The 22,671-nt window shown below is 40.0% G+C and overlaps 1 protein-coding gene across 4 annotated transcripts in view; it reads right to left on the reverse strand.

Annotated features, from left to right (window-relative positions):
• FUT9 (fucosyltransferase 9) overlaps positions 1 to 22,671 on the reverse strand; it is a 263,707-nt gene that overhangs the window by 75,232 nt on the left and 165,804 nt on the right. For all 4 annotated transcript variants that reach the window (XM_089665374.1, XM_089665375.1, XM_089665372.1 and 1 more), the window contains one exon: positions 583 to 746. The gene's annotated coding sequence lies outside the window, so the exon portion shown is untranslated. The remainder of the gene's footprint in view (positions 1 to 582; positions 747 to 22,671) is intronic.

Below are 22,671 nucleotides of genomic sequence, written 5' to 3' on the forward strand. Positions count from 1 at the left end.
TATGCTGACGCCTTAAGCATCCCCTTCACTGCAACTAAGGGGCCAAGCCAAACCCCTGAAAAACAACCTCACACCATAATCCCCCTCCTCCTTTACATTTGGCACAATGCAGTCAGGCAAGTATCGTTCTCCTGGCATCCACCCAACCATCGGATGTATATATATAAAATCAGGAACCAAACTTCAAATGATACAGAATAGAAAGTCTAAAGCCATCCCATGCAAACCCGTGGCTAGGGTATGGGCCTTCAAGTATTTTACACATTCAATCTCCCACTGTTTGGTCTAGCTGCAGGTACTTTGGAGCAATTCTTATTTAAAGATTGTAGTAGACACACTGTGGTATTTTAAATTGTTCCCACAGCTACTAAATCTATGAAATGGGTTAGATTGATGTGCCTATAAAATGCTGCTTACAGTAATATTTAAGGATAATAAAGAAGAACCGAAAAATGTGAAGCCTGTCATTGTTGGCTCCTTTCTAAAAACTCAATTAAAGTACTTTTGCAATAGCTGTTTATATGTTATCAGTTGCTTTTAAAAGACTGGTATGACATAGATAAGCCACAAAGAATGTATTACCTTCACAATGCTTCCTTACTTTGGATTCATCAGGTTTGTGAAGCTTAGATGGACAGCAAAGAATTTAAGTAGCTTGGTCCCTTATGCTTTGAGAACAGTTTGACATTTTCGGCTATGATGCAAAGTCAAGTTTCATGAGTACATGTAGAATTCAGAGGTCTGTTCTAAAAAGAGAGAAAAACATAAAAACGTTTATTAAACTTCAATACTGTATTAGAAGTGAATCATCAGGCATTAAGCAAATGGATGACTAGAACTTATAGCTTGAAAAACCCACACTTGCTATTTCTTGCAATGTAAGGCTACTCCAAGTTTGCCTCACACCTTGATGATATTTCTCGACTGCTTAAAGAATATGTAAACTCAATATTTCTTATTCCAGATATGTGTCTGTTGTACCATGTACTTGTTTTAAATAGTTTTCTGTTCTTTTTGTATTGCTTCCTTTGTGTGAAATCCCTGGTGTTCCTGCCAGTTCCTCCATTTCCCTACTAAAAAACTGACCACACTAGGCAGGAGATGGTCAGTTTTCAGGATGTTCTGAGAACTGTCCTCCAAAGATCAGACTTGTGCTGTCACCAACCCTCCCCTGAACATCCTTTCACTGGGAAGATAAGTGTGCTACTGTTTCCCCTCCCCCAGCTCTCTGAGTTCCTTATGCAGCTGAGAACAGAGGGTATGTAAACAAAAGGTGTTTATAATATTATATATAGATTTTTGCCTTTCATATCAAGTTTTACCTGAATGGGTTGTTTTACAAGGTGTGGGTTTACAAATACTTTAAGTTAAGAGTATGGTTTAGGCTTAAACTAAGAGTTAAAAAGCTTTAGAACTTCTCTTCTGGCCTCATCCACAGTAATTCCAGTCACCTTTATTCACCAAAAAAGTAAAACAATAATATATGTTTGACAAACTCTTTAAGTCTAAAGATATACCAGAAGAAAACCTTTTTAGTATTTTTTAGTATTGCCAAAGGATACCTGTTACCTCTACCCATGGAAACATTGTTTTTGTGAGACAACCCAATAAAAAGCCATATTTATACTAGCTGATTCTGATTTGATAGGCTATGAAATATGACATTTTTTGTCAATCCTGCCTCTATAATTTAAATGTATGTGTGTTTATTGTCATGGTAAATACAGGAGAGAGACTATAAGCAGAATATGACTATGTAGAATATGGGAAGAACAAAAATGTTTGATATTTTTACGATATGATACATAATTCCTTAAAATAATTGTGTTATTTAATAACATTTAAAACCCAGATGTATTTGTTACTATTATCCCACTATAATACATGGCTTTATGTTTAAAAGAACAACCTGCATATCTACTTTGTCTAACATTACTTTATGTAGTAATGTCCATGAATTTCATGTTAAAATGTCCTTCAAGTTTATCCTCAAGAAAAGCCTGATTGTGTTTCACCACAAGATGCTGTGTAACCTTGAAAAAAACCATTTAACTGCGTGTAACTCGGCCACTAACATCATATTGTAAAATCACTGAGCTATTGATTCACCAGACTACCTGTTAGCAATATGTAAAATTAATTCCAGCTTTAAGACATTTACCATTCAGAAGATAAAAAAGCCATTTAGGTTCAGAAACACAAGGAAATAAAAATAATACAATATAATAAAAACACTTATCAAAATATAGCATTATGAAACACACACTCTGACATCTAGTTATGAAAAATGGAATATGACTCAGCAAACACGTAGCTATATCCAGATTCAGTGGACCTAAAATAATGACAAATATGTCCTCGGTCAGCATGGGGATGTTCCATGTTGGCAATAAGTAAATCTTTCAATTGGCCTAGGGGTGGTTTATTGCTTCAAAATTACTTCGAAATGTTGATTACTTTCCCAGCATGCTAAGAACTTTTCATTTTAAACATCCTCTAACAACTGCAAAAAAAAAAACTATATTTAATTTGGTAAAAGGAAAATGCTTGACTCCAGAGATCAAACCAGAAATCTTTTCTCCACTGGCATAGCAAACACATGCTTTACTATCATACTGCAGAGGAATCCAGTCTGAGGCTAAAACTAGAAGTATTAAAGTGATAGTTAATGTCACGGATCCACGATCGCCGCCACCAACATGCGACAATCGCACGACCGCGACTAACAGTAATACGTCACGCCCACGGCGTCAGACCCCAGACCTTCTCACCAAACTCGTGACCGAAGGACCAGCCGATCTAAAACTGCGGTGTGACGCGCGTAACAAGGCCACACTCAGCTGCACCCAGCACAGCAATTGCCCAGCTAATGGACTACAATCGGTGCCTGCAGCCTAAATGCGCTTGTTACTGGGTCGGGTTAATTACGCAACTAACCCTGTCTGCCACCACCGTCTTTTGTAATACCGAGAAGACAGAAACTCTTATCAAAATACACTATAGTGGTTGAAATATTGATCTATATAGCACGGCCCGTGGACCTGCTACACAGAGATATAACAAACAGTAGCGTCTCTTCAAAAGGCAGGAATTCGTGAATTGCAGGTAAGCGCTTAAAAACAGTTTAGCACTTCCAGAAAGAAAGATTTATTACTAAAAGCGTCAAACAGGTACACAAAATATTTACAAAGAGATGTCACAAAAATATATATATATGTATATAAAGACACAGCAAAGAGATAATTAGGAAGAAGATTACAGGGTTAAGTTACTTGCCCATATGCCTGGGTTTGCAGATCCAAGTTGTAGAACAGGGTGATTTCTTGATCTCCTTTTGTTACGATATTGCTGGGAGATCTCTGTGTGTGTCAAGCTCTAACTCACTTGTCTCTTCTTAAAAGTCCCTCTCAAAGGGGAGGGGGGCTCTTACTACACATTTTGGGAGTGGTCAGTGGGAAACTGAATTAAACTACAGCATCATAATACATGACATGAAACATACGGTTGACCTGAGGAATGTGCAATTACTCTGGTCAGTTTGATAATGTGTGGGCTTATGCTGTTTTGGGTCAATGCTTCCCAGCCCTCTGAGAAATGCTGCCTTATCAGACGTAGGTGAGAAAGGTGACAGTTTCCCCAGACTGCTGGCCCCACCAGGAATGTTTCTCCTGGGCTGACCCCCACCATCTGTCAGGAGATAATGTTGGTCTCTCGGGACTGGAAAGGGGGGATGTGAGGAATGATCCAGGAATACCTCAAATAACAGAAGGAACAAGAAAAAGAAGAACTCCGCTTCCAGCTCTGATGAGCTAGTTTGTTACAGTTAACTCTTACATTTTTACCAACGGGTAAGCTTATAATAAAATGCAACATTTAGGGAATATTCCAGTGAGCAGCAGTCAGTGACATCACATGCTGAAGGAATGGTATACCCATGCCGTTCCATCAGAGCTCTGTGTTGTATACCATGCCCATGTGTGGGAGTGACATCATTTGCGGCTTAACCAGTCAGGCAACCAGAGCCTGCAAACCTGGAAGGAAGACCAAGTGAAGATGGAAGCCCTGTCAGTGGTGACAGATCGACGCTGGAGGACTTCTTTTTAAGGTAAGTCTCTCATAATGTGCTAGTATGTGATACATTCTTGTTACATGTAATGTCTTTGATCCTCTGGCTTTTACTTGGCCAACAGTTTTCATCACCTAATGTGATGTACTTATAAAAGCCATTTACCAAGAAAAGGGAAGAGTAAAGAAAGGGTACACTCAAACCTCTTGTATCATATTGTGAATTGGATATCATGACCTAAATGATTCCTAATGCATCGTAAAGAATACTGCGACTCTTTTTTGGATTAAATACAATGAATGATATCAATTCTTCTAACAAAAAAAAAAAATCACTTGCACAGGAATACCATACTGAAAATAACAATCATTTATTTTACAATACATATTCAGTAACTGACTTAAAAATAATTAAGAGAAGATAGCACCCCTCAACACAGTACTACACAGCAGTACAACACACAACATCAGCACTGCAAGGGAAATAACATTCCCCACAACCCAGCTAGACCCCAGTCTTTCCAATGGCATCTGTCTCCTGGACCTGGGTCCCTCCTAATTGGAGAATGCTATACCTCCGAAGATGGTGCTTCTGTTACTTGTTACACTAAAGTCATAACCTTCCTAATGTAAAACAACATTGAGGGGTGCAATTTGCTTTTAAGTGCATTCATTACTTCTGTGTTAATCATAGGTATTGTTGTATAATACAGCAACATTGCTTTTAGATATGGCATGCTGTGTTTGTGCCAACTCTTTTCAAAGTATTTCCCAAATTGGTATAATATTTTCCCGTCTAGCTGAGCACAGTGATGTCAATGATCTTTTTGGCCGTGCCAGTATGTTTTTATTTTGGATGGTTCATCAGCAGTTTTGGAAGCTGACAATTGCAGACAGACATTTACAAGTGAGACTATATGCATGTGAAGTCCACCCCAACCTTAGGACTAAACTGTGTGCCTTCACTTTCCAGCCCCTGTAATAGCATCACTGTGCAGTGTATTGGGTGTTTCAGACAGCTGTGCTTCCCTTTGATCCATAAGTTGAGTATAGCTGTTCAAGTCAGCTACTACTATTATTTTCTTTCTTTCTTGGTTCATTATTTTTAGTTTCACTATTTTCAGCTTTTTCAAATTCAATAACACTTTTGAACAGACTATGGTTTTTCTCTTCTTTTTTTTTACTTTATATTAGTTTTTATTTTGATGATGCACAGTATACACACCGGCCACTTTATTAGGTACACCTGTTCAATTGCTTGGTATACAAATTGCTAATCAGCCAATCACATGGCAGCAACGCAATGCAGTTAGGCATGTAGATGTGGTGAAGATGGCTTGCTGAAGTTAAAACCAAGCATCAGAAAGGGGAAGAAAGGGGATTTAAGCGACTTTGAACGTAGAATGGTTGTTGGTGCCAGACGAGCTGGTCTGAGTATTTCAAAAACTGCTGATCTACTGGGTATTTTACACATAACCATTTCTAGGGTTTACAGAGAATGGTCTGAAAAAGAGAAAATATCCAGTGAGTGTCAGTTGTGTGCATGAAAATGCCTTGTTGATGTCAAAGGTCAGAGGAGAATGGGAGACTGGTTGGTGCCACATTCAGATGGTAGGTTCAGAATTTGGCGTAAAAAACAGGAAAGCATGGATCCATCCTGCCTTGTAGCAACGGTTCAGGCTGGTGGTGTAATGGTGTTGGGGATATTTTCTTGGCACTAGCAAAGTATACCTAATAAAGTGACTGGGGAGTGTATACTAATGTACTGTATTTGTATATAGGCTTATGGAATGATGTGGACACTGGCACATTGAGTATTGCCCAAGCACTTTATGCTGGCCATATAGCTTGTATATTTTGTAAAAATGCTGCATACTATATATAGACCTGAGTTTTTTACCTTTTGGGAGACGTATTGCTCCTTTTATTAGAGTTGCTGAATTCTGTCTAAACTCACATTCAGGGGAGGTTTCCATTTGTTCTCTAATTTTCAGAACCTGATTGGCTATTTGAAGTGAACACAGGCTGTTGTGGTAATATTCCTTTTCAGCTCTGCTGAGTATTCCTGTACATGCCTTTTCATTCTAAAAAAATGTTCTCACGGTAGCTAGACTTTAATGAATTCATTTCACAATCTGAAAGGGTCAGAAACAGGAAGCTGTTTATATTATATAAAATTGTAATGATGAGCATGGCATTTTATGGCATTCTAGTCTGCCTTCATAGAAATTGATTTGACTATTAAACATATGAACAAAACAGCAATTACAGCTGCATTTTTTCCACCCAAGCAATCTCTGTCCTAAGATGAAAAAAATGATACATTGCGCTAGTCAGCAAATGTTATAAAAAAAAAAACAAGAGAAGCTTCATTGTTCTGGATTGAAGAAAAGAGGGTCAAATATAGTTATTTAAAGACTGTTTAGGATCCAGAGGTCAGCATACAAGTTAAAGATAATTTCACACATTGCTGAACATGAATATATACAAAAACCTGCATTCAGCAAGTTAAGATGGTGTGTTTTAAGCAAACTAATATTATCTGCTGATCTACTTATATTTTTGGCAATTCAGTGAGTGCAGCACTTATGTTTTGTAGCAACGCAAGGTACTGTGTTAATTTTGTTGTGATTTTATTTATTTTGAATTGCACCAGAATAGACTAAAATGTTTATATTGTATTAAAAGGTTCTTTTGTTTTGTTTTGAGGTCTATGGTTAGATTTCTATGTGCAAATATTTAGTCGTGTTTGCCTGCTGAGGTGGTGCTCCCAGGGAGGTAAGGGTTAGCCCTGCTGGCCACGTTTTCCTGTGCTTTTTGGGGAAGTACCACCCTCTGCTGAGGCAAATACATAAAAAGGAAGGGAATCACCTCTTGGGGGCACTGTAGTTAGTAAGCCGACCAGAGATATAGTTCCTGTTACAGGTCTCCCCACTCAAGGAACAGAATGCTACTAAGAATATGAACTACTTCTGGCACCTAATCTCCCTCTGTGGAAGCCCAGTTGGGGTTACAGGGGTATGGACTCATACTTTGGATTTAACTATTTAAAATAACTACCTAAGGCATTCAGTGGCACCAGTGGACTAAGATTGTGTACAGAAATGACAAGATAACTTGTAAACTATTAGTTTGTTACATTTAAACAACTTCAGCAAAGAATGTTTTTTGTTGTTTACCCTGGCCTGGTCTGAATTTACTTGAGGGCAATCTTAACCACTTCCAGTCCAGACACTTTTACTCACTTCCTGTCCAGGCCAATTTTCAGCTTTCAGCGCTATCACACTTTGAATGACAATTGCGCAGTCATGCAACACTGTACCCATATGAATTTTTTAGCATTTTTTTGAGACAGATGAAGCTTTATTTTGGTGGTATTTATTCACCACTGGGACTTTTATTATTTTTGCTATGTAAATTAAAAAGTCCAAAAATTTAGAAAAAAAGTGGTTTTCTTGTAAAATTTTGCAAATACATAGTATTTCATCATAAATCTTGGCCAAAATGTATTCCGTTACCTTTTTAGTAAAATAATAAAATAACCTAAATTAGTTTATAACCAAAATTATAATATGTAAACATTTTTTTTACATTTGTTTTATTTTTTTCTATTATTATTTATGGGTTTTTTTTTACATTCTGTCACCATAGCAGTACAGTGTCACCATGTTGATGAAGATTTTTTTTTTTTACACTGATTGCTTTTACACCCATAAAGGCTGTAAAAGCAATCATTCCTCCTTTCTGCATTCAACTACTGAGTGAGCTGTGATTGGTCACAGCTTGTCACATGGTACAAGGCTGTTGTGAATAGCCTTCTACCATGTGACCTCTGTGATCATTCACAGATTTCTCACGTAGTAAGCAATGATGTCAGAAGTGACATCTTGCTTACTACTCTGCATGTGATCACTGATTGGCCAATCAGTGATCACATGATCGGGACCTCGCACAGAGGTCCCGTCCGATGATCGGTGTTCCACTGTGTCTGGAGGACACAGCGGGCACCGGATCGTGGTGCTTTGCGCCCCCTGGGAGCGCGCACAAGCAGAGTGTGGGGAGGCCCTGCACTGCCACCGTCCGGCTGTTTATATACAATGGCCGGATAGGAGGTGGTTAAAGGGATGCAAAGCCTACATTGAGTATGAGAAGAACAGGCCTTATTAGTGGACAATACAAGTTAGAGAATATGCAGAAAAATATCCAACGTGCAGTGAAGCTATTTGGAGAATGCTTTATTCCCATTGCTACTGACTATAGTACTTGTGTCAAGTGCATAAGCAGCTAGCTGATTTGGAGGCAATGACTTGCCAAAGGTGGTGGAGGCCCTGGTAGTGAAGGAACTTGTGTGCTTAGCCTCCTTCCCAATGACCGGAACCCCACTAATGGGTTCAACTTCTGACACGGGGCGTCCAAGGGACCCAGCCAGGACATCATGGAAGATGGAGTGAGTCCTTAGGAGAAGTATAAACATGAGATATGTACAAGAGTCGAGTTTCCTAGTATTCAAGTGAAACATATGAATGATGTCACTGGGAGTGAGGTGGCAGGTTACTGGCCTGGTGGAGTACAGTACAGGTTCACCAGTACTGGCTCAAAAATGCTGCACAATACTGAACTGTCATCAGAGTGTAATAAGGAACTGATGTCCATTGCAAACAAGGTGATAGAACTTGGGCCATGGATTACAAGGAGTTAATAGTATTTTCTAGCAGAAGTCTCACATTTTAGTTGGAGTACCAACTTTGCGTTAAACAGCAGCCTCAGCCAGCCGTTGGAGGCACAAGCGGTGGTCTCTCTGGTTCCTCACTTGGACACAGTAAGAACTGTGCACACACTGCTTTAAAAAATGGATCTTCGATTTTGGCTGCATTGTAGTGTGTTGGCAGCTCTTTCAAATGGCACTAATGCACTGCAATGTTAAATCGTGAATGGAGCCTGGAACTGCAATGGCAAAGAAGGTGATATTCAATGAGAAGTGTTTTCACAAAGAAACCACAGAGAATAGTACTGCTTGTAATTTATCTTACTGGATTCTTACAGCCGTAACATTTAAGTACATATTTTGCTTATTCGTGAACCTTTACAATGTGCAATGTGTAGAGTGTCAGGATGCATAAGACACGAGTCTGACAGGAGACAATCTGCTGAGCTGTGTGTCCCCCTTTATCAGCTTACAGCTATTTTAAAATACAATGAAAGTGTAAAGGGAAAACTATCTGTTTAGTTGTAGATAGACTAGGCAAGATAGGTAGGATTAGACTTTCCGTACTGCTGTCAATGTCCTATGTCCTTGTTGGGGAGAGCCGTCTTAATGGCTATTGTTATCAAGGCAGAAATTAATATAAATCCAAACTTTTCATTTTTAGAGTTGTCACCACAGCAAGAGATAAGTGTATATCACCCAATGGGGAAAAAATATCAATTCCCCTCCTTTTCAGGAGATTTCCACACATTTCTTGTTGGATCCTTAGGATAGGAATTGAAGTGATATCTCCCCAGTGGGACAGCAAACAAAAAATATCCTGAGGGTTTTAACCGTTACCTATTCTATCCAATAAAAAAAAAATCTTTTGACTATACATACTACTTCTTTTTAACCACTTAAAGATCTTGATCATACAAGGTCAAAATTGGCAAGACTAGCAGTCAATTTTGACAGCTGGGTCATGTTCGCAGGATGGCTCCTCTCTGAATAAAGCTTGCAAATAGTGTTTGTAACCTTCATTCATAAAAATGTTGTAATAATATTATTAAAATGTATTTTTATTTGTTATTTATATTAGTTGTTATTAACTTCACTATGCTTTCTATAAGGAAGGTAAATTTGCTGTCAAAACAAACAGGATAAATTACAGAATAAAATTTGCGCCTTTTATTTATAGTAACATTTGTTTAAAACTATGTCTGATTAATTAAGGGTTTTTCTTGTTTTGTTAGTTTTTTTCTTTCTTAAGATTGCAAAGGAAAAATAAAATACATTTTTGCAAGAAAATTTTAACAAAGGGGAGTCTTGTTGGACCTTAACAACTTGCCCTCCGGAAGATTTACCTCCACCCCCTTTTCCCGACCAGGCCATTTTATGCTATTCAGCACTGTGCTATTTCAACCGGTAATTGCGCGGTCCCAAATGAAATTTGGGACTTCAAATGAAATATGCAATGCTGTACCCAAATTAAATTTATGTCTTTTTTTCCACACAAATAGAGCTTTCTTTTGGTGGTGTTTGATCAATACTGGGTTTTTTATTTTTTGTGATATGAACATAAAAATATCAAAAACCTTTGAAAAAAATAAATATGTTCTACTTTCGGTACAAAAAATACCCAATAAACTCAAAGTTAGTCATAAATTTAGGCCAAAATGTATTCTACTACATATCTTTGGTAAAGAAAATCCCAATACGTGTATATTAATTGGTTTGTGTGAAAGTTATAGCCTCTACAAACTATGGTATATACTGGAATTTACTTTCTGAACATTTTTTGAGGTGCTAAAATGCCAGGGTAATACAAAAAAAACCCCAAATGACCACTTTTTGGAAAGTGGACACCCCAAGAAATTTTCTGAGAGGCATGTTAAGTCCATGGAAGATTTTATTTTTTTTGCCACACAATTTAAAAATGACAATTTATTTTTTTTTACACAAAGTTGTCATTATATGATATATTGCTCACACATGCCATGGTTATATGTGGAATAACACCCTAAAACACATTCTGCTACTTCTCCCGAGTATGGGGATACCACATGTGAGGGACTGTTTGGCAGCCTATCTCCATACAGGCCCCCCAAAATCCAATCACCTCTTTCAGGCTTTCAAAGGGCATATTTTCTCATATCACTTCCTCACTACCTATTACAGTTTCGGAGGCCCTAAAATGCCAGGATAGTACAAACACCAACCCCAAAAGACCCCTTTTTGGAAAGTAGACAACCCAAGAAATTTGATAAGAGGCATGGCGAGTATTTTCCAGATATCATTTTTGTCACAGGTTTTTTAAAAAAAAAAAGAAAATATTTTTTTTTCTTTTTTCATTTTCCAGAAATGTGTGGCAACAAATGAGATCTGCAAAATACTCACCATGCCCCTTAGCAAATATCTTGGAGTGTCTACTTTCTTAAAAGGGGTCATTTGGGGGGGGGGTGCTTCTAATATCCTGGCATTTCAGGGCCAACATTAGAAGCTCTTATGCCACACATCACCCACTCTTCTAACCACTTGAAGAACAAGCCTTTTCTGACACTTTTTGTTTACATGAAAATAAATTTTTTTTGCTAGAAAATTACTTTAAACCCCCAAACATTATATATATTTTTTAAAGCAATGGTTCTAAAAAGAATACAACAGTGGGTGTTGCAATTTTTTATGTCACACAGTATTTAAGCTTTAATTTTCCAATGCTAATTTTTTGGAACAAATACACTTTTTTAATCTTAATGCACATAAACTAAATATATTGCCCAATTGTTTGCTAAACTATAAAAGATGGCATTATGCCGAATAAATAGATACCAAACATGACATGCTTTAAAACTGCACATGCCTGTACAATGGCGACAAACTACGTAAATTGTTAAAATTGATAGACAAAGTTTAAAAGCCTTTACAGGTCACAACTATATTTTACACAGGTTTCCTAGTGCTAGAATTACTGCCCTCGATCTAACGTTTGCGGTGACACTTAACAGGACCGATGCTTGCGTTCACCTTCGTGCATGAGCACAGGAAGAGAGGGGCAGGGGTGATTTTTTTTCAATTTTTATTTATTTATATACACTGTCCCTTTTTTTTTTTTTAATCACTTTTATTGTCATCACAGGAAATGTAAATATCCCCTGTGACAGCAATAGGCAATGACAAGTACTCTTTTGTGGGAAATCTGGGGTCTCTTGGACTCTTGATCTCTCCTCTGCTCTTAAAGCATCTGATCACACCAAGATCAGTGTAATCAGATACTTTCCCAATTTAAAAATGGTGCTGTTAATATCCGGCAAAACAGAAATGATGAAATGCTCATAGCTTCCAGTTTCTTAGACCATACAGATGATCGGAGCCATTCTGGTCTCAGCTCTCTTGTCACCCGGTGGAACTGCCGACTGCATTCTGGGATTCCCCTGTGGGATGGAGAGCCCAAGAAAGCTGTGGAAGGTGGCAGGAGGGGGGGGGGGACGCCCCTTCCCGCTGTTTCTAAAACCTGTCCAGCAGCTAATTAGCCGCTAGGATTGCTTTTATATGACAGCTGACCACCAGTTGAAAAAAAACGATACCAGGATGATGCCTGTAGCTGTCAGGCATCATCCTGGTATAACCACTCAAAGTCCAGCCAGCAACATACCAGTACGTTGCTTGTCCATGTTGGGCATATATGTAACAGCAGAGAACATGAGCATATATTGAATCAGGTCTGTGGCCAATATGACTGCAATTCATTCTTTTTTGTAATGCTCATGTTGAGGGTTAGGCCCAAAAAAGTTTTAAATTTAGAAACCATGATAGATTTCCATGCGAACTGTCTGGCAAGAGCTGAACTTTAGTGGAATTAAAAAATTGTATTGGCCCGCAATGAATTGATAAAAATCTTCCATGAAAAACAGTGGAGGGGCTAAATGCAAGTGCTGTCAGCAAATGGGGCTGATTCTGCTTACGCTGCCTTTTTAGGGACACTATACAAAGGAGGCACTAGTATAGTTCTGTTTGTGATCAATATATTGATCTGTACAAACACTATACTAGTAATTGCGGTGATCAGCGGCCTATAGCATAAGTGCGATAGTATGTGGGCAATCTAACACTAGCTGACCCTGGCTGGGAGCAGAGCTGACAGACCCTGACGCTGCCTGATGTCGCTAGTGGCAGTAATACAGCGGTCAGTGAAAAATTCTGTATACTGACACTGTATTAATGGCACTGGCTGGGTAACAGGGGCGAATAAAGGGTTAAATGTGCTAAGTTAACATTTGCGTGTAAAATGTAGTGCTTTTACTCACAGCGTGGTGTTCTCTCTTCTCTCCCTGGGTGGATAGGTGGAGCAGTGAGGGGTGCAGAATAGACAAAAGTAATGCCCGCACAGTGCGGGCAGGCAGTCAGCAAGTAGATAAAAAAAAAGTTCTCAGTACAGAATGTTTTATTTTATTTTTTTACATTTTCTTATGATTGTTTTAAAAATATGCTTATCAGAGTCTGATAGAGTCAGAATCTGGGGGGGTGATCAGGGATTTTTTTGTTTTTTCACACTTTTTTGCAGGAGCAAGTAAAGATTATTGTTCTGCAATGCAAAGCTTGTTTTGAACTTGCATAGCGATCACACGATCGCCGGGTCCCATTCAACGCAGTGCCCCCGAGTTAGTACAGCTGGAGCGACATACTTGTACGCCGTTTGGTTTTAGCTGCTGCCCGTCCGCAGTGCATTTTGGGTGGGTGGGTGGCAAGTGGTTAAAAATATAAATATTATTTTATCATAAATAATGAGAAGGTTGCTGGCAAATCAATAGGCTCATAGCTGAATGAAAAAATAACTTTGGCCCATAAGGGGTGTACAGGTGTTGGAAATGAAATGGTCAAAACTGTGGTCCAGTCATGCCTCCCACATCAAACAATACCTCCACCATTCTCTAACTAATTACTGTAGCAAGAAAAAAAAGATTTAAATACTCCATTTACCTTCCTAAACCAATGGTCCCATGACATGCCAAGTTCATAGTCTTCTATCTTGCAGGCTGCAGAGTGGGCAGGCCCTTTTTTTTGGGTGCCCATGCCACTAACTAGGTAACATGATCAGTTGCTTGAGGCTATGCAGTGGTGGGGTCTTCCCAGCCTTCAGAGGTATAATAATGTCACATAAAAAAGAATATTCAGTGGCAGACTTAGGCTGTAGTACTGGATTACTAGTCATAAGTCCCGGAAGAGACATTGGGGGTGTCATGCACTGCCTGGCGGAGTCTCTAGCAACCCACAGCGCGGGGTTCCTCAGGGCGTGGGGTCTACGTCCCAATCTGCTAATTCACCATGGCCCCTGATGGTGGGGATGGACTTGGAGCAGACTGAGACCAGGTCACGACCCCCGAGTACGTCCGGCAGTGGTAGAGAGCACCGTCAGGGGTGTGTGGGAAATAGAGCCTGATGTGAAGAGGCTGGCAGGCCTGGTAACAGGGACAGATCCGTGCGGGATGGATGGATGGATCGTCAGGGTAGCATAAGGAGTAGTCAGGCAGGCCAGGTCAGCAACGTGCGGGCAGCGAGGTACCAGAGGAGCAGGCAGAGAATGGTCAGGGTCACGAGCCGGGTTCAGCAACTAACGGGCAGCATGGTACAGAGGATCAGGCAGAAGAATGGTCGGGTCAAGCCAGAGGTCAAGCAGGAGACAATCAGTAGGGTCAGAATCAAATGCAGAGGTCGGCAACAGGAAGCTTCACAGGATCAGAATACAGGAACAGGACAATGAGACCAAATGGCAACTTGTGTCTGTGCAGGGCTGGTTTAAATAGCAGCGCCCGGCGCTGACAGGTGCACCTGGGTCCTAGTGCCCGCCAGCGCCGTCATAGGTGACAGGCGCGCCTGGGTCCTAGTGCCCACCTGCCTGCATGTCTTGTCAGACACCTACACATGTGCAGACTCGTGCGTCACGGTGATCCCTGACAGGGGGAGACATGTGACAGCAGACTCAGGAGAAGAGTGGATGTGACTTGAGTGGGGGGATATATGGGAAGGCTATATAAATACACAATTTAAATTCTAAGTGCAGCCAAAATCACAAACAGAAAGAAAAACAGCACAAGTGACATAACCAATCAGTAGGACTGTCCCTTCTGCTGATTCCTCTTCTGTTAGAGAAAATCTTCATCTGACCTGTGCCCACCCCTTACCCCCACCACTGCAATCTTCCGGTGCCCAACTATGCCCATATTTTCCACCCAGCTGCTCCATTCATAGAACTCGTACTACAGCTTCTATGAATGAATTATGATCTATGAATGGAGGCGGCAGAGCTATCAATCATCCAGCCATAATCCATTCTTAGATAGCCCCTTCATTCTTATTACAGCTTCTATGAATGGAGAAGCTGAGTGGAAAGTGTAGGCATAGTTGGGCACTCTTGATGAGAGCCTGTGACAGCCTATTAGTTGTATTACCCCCTGCTGCACTGGAAGATTTTCACTATCAGAAGAGGAATCAACACAAGGGACACATCCTACTGACTGTAAGTCCTGTCTTTTGCACTGGTTTTCCTGTTTGTGTTTTTGTCTGCACTTAGGCTTTCATTAAAGGTGTTTATAAAATCTGAATAGATTTCAGCCCTGAGAGGCCATAGATAAGACGCGTATGAGTATTAAGCACCATAAGAAGATTCAAGCTGGATGTGTCTGAGTAGCAGCAGGAACTCTCCATCTACACTGAAAGGTCACTACAAGACCAGACACATTCGATATGACAATGTTTCTAAATAGAGCAGTTTCACATAGATGTTTTATCTTGTTGACATGTACTTTCTATTCAAGTCGAGTGAATGGGACCTTTATAATGCATTACCAAGTGAAAGCAGGTACAATATGAAATTGTGAATTCAGTTTTATCTTTGAGTGAAGGGTATATCAATTTGGTATACTTTATGAGCAGAACATGTGTTATCCAAGAAAAAAAGTGGATACAATAAAATTGTGCACAGTTTTACATGGTCAGTATCTCTCTTTTTTTTACATGTTAACCAAAGTAATAAAAGAGTTATATTCCTGAAAACTCTAAAATGTTCTTGTTATTCGTATGTGCAGATGAGTTGTAAATGGAAACATTTGACATTTTTCAATCTTACAAGACACGCTTTCATGGTAAAGCAGTGTTTTATATCCACTGTTTGTCAGTAGCTTTGTGTCCTCCAATAGTAATCAGCAATAGGGAATCAATACTATTAGCTACCAGCCAGTTCATACTGAATGCAGTTAATGACAGCCTTTCTACAGTAGGGTATACACACATCTCAGTTCCACTGCAGGCTCCAATGCACAAACACACACAGTGCATTTATAGTGAAGAGCACCATCAGCCATTGAAGAGTATGAGGCACAGCACATACACTTTAAGTTGCCCCGAGGCATGTACAACATGCAGAAGAAGAATGTCAATAAACGAGAAGGCGTACATTTCCACTTTGAAATGCTTTTTTTTTTATATCCAGGAATTTTAGTTGACCAAGTATGCAATGCTATTATAGCCCATCAGATGATGAACTCAGCGGTCTAGCAGATGAAAAGTAATGTCACTCTGCAGACTGATCTCACTAGCTGTAAACCTTGCTGTCTGTTCTGTAAGCAATATTGATTTTATTATATTTTGGGAGAATGCTACCTGAAGCCAGAAGATCTGAGATATGCAGTAAAAGCACAACTGTGCTTCTACCAGATTGAAATGAATACAGTGCCATCCTTCCATAGTGCTAGTAGCTGAATGCTAAAACCATAAGCTTACAGCATTCCCTCGTCCTAATTGGATAAATCTTCTAATGCTACAGAGGAAATCTCAGGATTTGGACAGGGCTCTTAAGCCTGTCTTGAAGTGTGCTCCACAGCCATGCAATTTCATGGCAGACATTTCAGATTTTTTAACCCTTTCTATAAGCACTATATTAAAAAGATAAACCTAAATAATTATATTTAGGGTTTAGAAAAGGACAAATACAGTTAACTATTTCAACTCTTCCATGTCAGGTGTGTAAAATTTTAGAAAAATAAAGTTGGTGCAGCATATACAGACGTTAGGTGTATATTAGAAGATAGATAGATAGCAGGGGCGGACTGACCATTCGAACACTCGGGCACTGCCCAAGGGCCCGGGGTCAGTAGGGGGCCCCATGAAATGCCCCTGGTACCTTTATAGGGTTTTTTGGGTGTGCTTTGAGTGTGGGCAAGGCCACATTGCCCGGTGGCCCCATAAGTTGTCAGTCCGCCCCTGATAGATAGATAGATAGATAGATAAATAGATAGATAGATAGATAGATAGATAGATAGATACATTTTTATAGAGGTTGTACTCTGCATTTTTACACATTGTAATTTGCCTTCATATTTTGTGTACAGACTATATCTATATATAGTGTAGCGCTTCTCCTGCAGGCAAAACAAAGCATTTGCCTAGGGCAGCATTTTTCATGGGGGGCAGCACTGCCCCTTGGAAGAAGAAATGTAAGAAGGGACAAAAGTGGCATGGGGACCTGGTGGGTTCCGAGAGGTGCAGTGGGTTTCATGAAGGTGTATACACAGCCCAACTGTTGTTCCTGGGGATGTCCGGAGCTGTGAAGGTGAGTGTCTTTTTCTCTCCCGGCATGGGGGATTGTGGCTGGTGTATGGGGGGCAGTGGTAGTAAAAGGTTCGGGTGGAGGGCAGGGGTGCTCTTGGTCAATGGTAGGCTTTTTCTGCGGGGGGGGGGGGGGGGGCACCAATTTTTGTGTTGCCTAGGGCAGCACAAAACCTAAATACACCACTGCCTGCAGGGACCACTTGATAATACTTGTCCCCAGTGGTTGCCCTGACCTTGCAAGCCTTCCAACACCTCTAACACTCTAGTTTCAGACATATTTCAACAGTATGAAATAATAATGCAAGAGACATGATTCTTTAGCAACACCTTTATATTAGGCTCATTTAAAAGAGTAGACCACAGAATGAAGGTTTAGGAGGTACATCCCCAGTCAACGCATACAAGAAAAACACTGATAAAATGGAAATAACCATTGGTTAACAGATACGGTCACAAATGGTACATTGTAACTATGTAACTGCAACACCAGCAGGAGAGTGAAGGAAAGGCTTACTGACTTATCAGCTCCCTCTAGGCCATCAGCATCACAATAGGGAATGCAAAGAATTATGCAAATATATATATATATATACTCTGGCTTAAATGGGTATAGTCACCCTACTTTGAATAACAATGGCTTAGATGCACAGAGGTCCCTTTAAATAGAAATATCAACTTGAGACCTGAAATTTTTAAAGATCCTGATATGATAGCAGCCATTGTCTTCTGCTAGCAATGGTGGGGCCCATATACAGCATTAAGTGATGGTAGTTCAAAGAAGATAACAGATGGGCTGTCCTAAATGCTCAAAGCAAAGATCTCTTGGTACTGAGGTGTAAAGGTGTCTGCATGCAGTGTCTATAGAGCATTGTCAGAAAGAGGTTGAACATCTGCCCATTCACGAAGGAAGAGCATGGCCTCCTAAGAACAGGGTTCTTGCACAGGCTCTTGGCTGTTTGCAGAGAAGTGCAGAGTGAGCATCTGACTTTCTGTCAGCGTGGCAACTAGAGATGACTGGCTGAAGACTGGATAATGACAGTTCCAATGCAAAGAAGCTGATGCGATTCACATGAGGCAACTGTCGTCACCGATGTGCATTCAGCATGCATTGCATGCAGAGTCCCACAGTAGTAGCCAGCAATTTGTCTCTGGAGGAGAATGGCAGTCCCCCCATGTTCATTTCTGAATTCTGCACTAAGAGAGCAAGCCAGTTCCTTGCTGTAGACTATACAGTGGGGCAAAAAAGTATTTAGTCAGCCACCAATTGTGCAAGTTCTCCCACTTAAAAAGATGAGAGAGGCCTGTAATTGGCATCATAGGTAGACCTCAACTATGAGAGACAAAATGAGAAAAAATCCAGAGAATCACATTGGCTGATTTGGAAAGAATTTATTTGCAAATTATGGTGGAAAATAAGTATTTGGTCAATATCAAAAGTTCATCTCAATACTTTGTTATATATCCTTTGTTGGCAATGACAGAGGTCAAACGTTTCCTGTAAGTCTTCACAAGGTTGGCACACACTGTTGCTGGTATGTTGGCCCATTCCTCCATGCAGATCTCCTCTAGAGCAGTGATGTTTTGGGGCTGTCGCTGGGCAACACGGACTTTCAACTCCCTCCAAAGGTTTTGTCTCTCATAGTTGAGGTCTACCTATGATGCCAATTACAGGCCTCTCTCATCTTTTTAAGTGGGAGAACTTGCACAATTGGTGGCTGACTAAATACTTTTTTGCCCCACTGTATCTGCTCTTCCAGCAACCTTGTGGTTCCAAAGCTCTCTGGTAGCTGTAGTTCACTCAGTACTCAGAAATACAGTATGTATTGGCTATAGGACCACAGGTCCCAGGATACCCTGCTGTCAAAAGAACTGGATCCACTCTGCTAAAAGGAAGTAATGTAGCCATCCCAGTAGTGGACACTAAGGGAAAAAAGGATTAAACCTAGTATCATCTGTAAATGTCCCTGAATGGCATAATGATACCGCCAGCACCTGGCTACATCAGAATACATGTTGCAGAAAATATTTGTTTTAAAGTTATGATATCTACTTTTCTGAATTCCCCTAGGACACTGTAGAGTTTTCAAAAGTCCATTTAGATAGCATGCTGGAGTAGCTCAAGCCACAGGTTCTACAGTATCTGCATTACAAAAATTGTTTGGGGTCACAAAGTCCATTATCTGTGACCATAGTGCAATGCAGGGGCAGACTGACAACTCCTGGGGCCCCCGGGCAATAGGGGATCATGGGGACCCTGTGTCCTTGCCCAAACTCAAAAAAGCCTATAAAAAGGCACCAGGGGCATTTCATGGGGCCCCCTACTGACCCCAGGCCTTCGGGCAGTGCCCAAGTTTCCAAATGGCCAGTCCGCCCCTGGTGCAGTGAATACCATATTTCATGAACTGAGATGTCATCCCTCCTTCATTACTGCTGAAGTAGATAAAGGAGAATCTTGGCAGAAAAAATGACTGGTCCTCATGGACAAAAGCAGAAGGAGACTTGTTGTTGCTGGCCACCATGCTTTTTCCACAACCAGCATAGTGTGATGACATTTTACATGCTGTATGAGTGTCGGAAGTTCCCCAATCTGTGTCTGGATGGCTACAGCCTAATTACATTGCTCTCTAAGATAGGCATGGACTAGTGAATACTAGTGATGAATAAAATAGCCATTTCCAATTAGGAAGTGAAACTAGATATAATATATATACAGTGTATATATATATATATATATATATATATATATATATATATATATATATATAGTATATACACATATGTATATGGTATTTCAGAAGGGTGAGTCTGTGGGGGACATCTCCGAAGATAAGGTGAGTAAAAAAGATAAAGCTGCCATTTTATGTTTAACTTATGCAGATGATTGATGGTTTTTTATTTTGCTCCCAAGCTGGAGTTGGGCTTTAACAACAGTGTATGCAAATATGAATGTTGAAGGCAGCACTAATCAGATTGCAAAGCAATATAGCTTACAATGACCCTGTAATATACTGAGAGGGGAATTTACTAAGACTAGAGCAGCCAGAACCTGGAGCAGATATGCATGGCCATCAGTCACCTTCTAGCTTTTATTTTTTTTATTTTCAAAGCTTAGCTGAACAAGCTGAAGATAAAAGCTGATTGTAGAAAATCCCCCCTATGTTATTTGCAATTAGTCTGGATGGTAAACAGTAAGTGTAATGCCCTGTACACATGATGAGAATATCAGACGAACGATTGGCCATTTTTTTCACCTGCTAGTCTCACATCGAAAGTGAAAAGGTTACCAAAGATACAAAACTTCTCCTATGAAAGAAAAGAATTTCAAAAGTGATGTCATGTATTGCGTTGTATTTGTATTGTATTTTCAGACGACTACTGTACTGATTAAACGAAAATCGTACAATCTGGTATCGTTCAAGGAACATTTTTGCGCTTGTCCCTTCGGATATTGTCGTACAAATTTTCGTGATCGGCTCTCGAAAGCTCTGTACTAATGATCCAATTATTGGACGATCAGTACTCGTAAGAAAATTTTCGTACGATTTTCTTATAGTTTATATGGGGCATTAGTGATAATGTTGATCTACTGTAAATCCTGACTAGAGCACTGTGTATCATAAGAAATTGCTACTTTTTTTCTTTTCATAAAAGAATGTTTCCATTTCTTCAACCTTTCTTGCTTCTCAACACTGCTGCATCCAGACTTTCTTAGGTCTGTTCTGTCTACATGCATCACTCAATATCATTACAATTGACCAGCTTCTTGATCGGTTTACCATGACTACATGATTTGCATAAGCCCAGCTGTAGTCTCAACCAGGACTGCATGTGAAAGGGTGACAAGGCACTGTGAGAAGCAGAACATTAATGAACTGGGGGGGCCATCTGCTTCCTCCTGCTATCACAGACCTGTGCATAGGAAATTCCCCCAACATCTGTGGCTGTATGATGGGGGAACTACAGCTGTCAGACTGAGGTTAATATACAGTACATCTGGGGGGGCTGAGGGTGGATTAGTTTAGGTCAGTGAAGAGGTGCAGAAAATATAAAGTCATAAAGTGCACTTATTTTTTAAGGAAAAAAATAGAGTTCAATACAGTTGCGTACCTGTCCTTGTGCTGGGAACGCGCCGCACAGCACGCTCCCAGCGCAAACACCGGGGTGTCACTGGGTCCCATTCTAACAATCGGTACCCGGGACTCCCGATTCCGGGTCACATGATCGCTGTGATAGCTTCTGATTGGCTATCACAGTGATCAGTCACTGTACAGCCCAGCCCCCTTGTTTTTTTTCCTCTCTATGAATGGAGGAGTGAGATACATTGTATCTCTCTAACTCCTGGCATAGAGTTGAAAAGTAATGTCTGTTAAAAAAAAAAGAAAAAAAAAGAAAAATAAATATTAAAAAATAAAATAAAAAATAAAGAAAATACCTAGATCAAGGTTTGATCTAGCTTACTACCAGGGTAAGTGTTTGGGTCAAAGTCAGGGTCAAAGGTCAGGATTAAAAAAAAATGTTCTTAGTGTCAATGTCAGAGTGTTTTAGGTAAACAAAAATAAAATGCGCACTATTGTTTCTGGGCTGTACTACAGGTACAAACAACAAATAACAGACACATATATGGTACCACTGCGATCACCAAGAGCTGGAAAATTTAGTTTGGGTTGTTCGTTGGTGGCAGGTTATGGTAGTAACAAGAAAAACACAGCTAAATTAAAAAACAATATTGTTTTTTACTATTTTGGGCCATTTTTCCTTTGGTAATAAAAAAAATCAGGAGATATACATTACAATTAACCCCCAAATGAAAGCCCAATTTGTCCTGAAAAAAACAAGGTATAATTTACCTGGATGTACAAAGTAGTTGTGATGATATGTACGGTTTTACTAACACATGTCAACGTTGCAAAATTGTGCTTAGGTATTAAGATTTGTTTTACCCTTAGGCATGAAGGGGTTAATTTGCGTAGTGTTGCATGACCATGCAATTGCCAGTTAAAAGTAGCGCAGTGCTGAATAGCAAAACATGCACTGGTCATGAAAGGGGTAAAATATTTCTGGAGGAATAAGAAATTATTAAAATTGCAATTAATAGAATCCATGATATTGATTATTTTCATTAAAACCTTGGGGGACTCCAGAGGCTTTTTTGGGGGGCACACAATCCATCTAGAGGTGTACTCAAAACTATATACTTAAGCTCCTTGTACATGGGACACTTCTGAATGATGGAAAATGACTGCTGGAAAATGTAGGTTACAAAACATCTGTTTAGCCATGTTTGCATACCGCGTTTATAAGCATTTGCGTTTAGA

The sequence above is a fragment of the Staurois parvus genome, unplaced genomic scaffold (genome assembly GCF_062004578.1).
Source record: "Staurois parvus isolate SC_StPar_1 unplaced genomic scaffold, SC_StPar_1.0 ptg000048l, whole genome shotgun sequence".
Taxonomy (NCBI): domain Eukaryota; kingdom Metazoa; phylum Chordata; class Amphibia; order Anura; family Ranidae; genus Staurois; species Staurois parvus.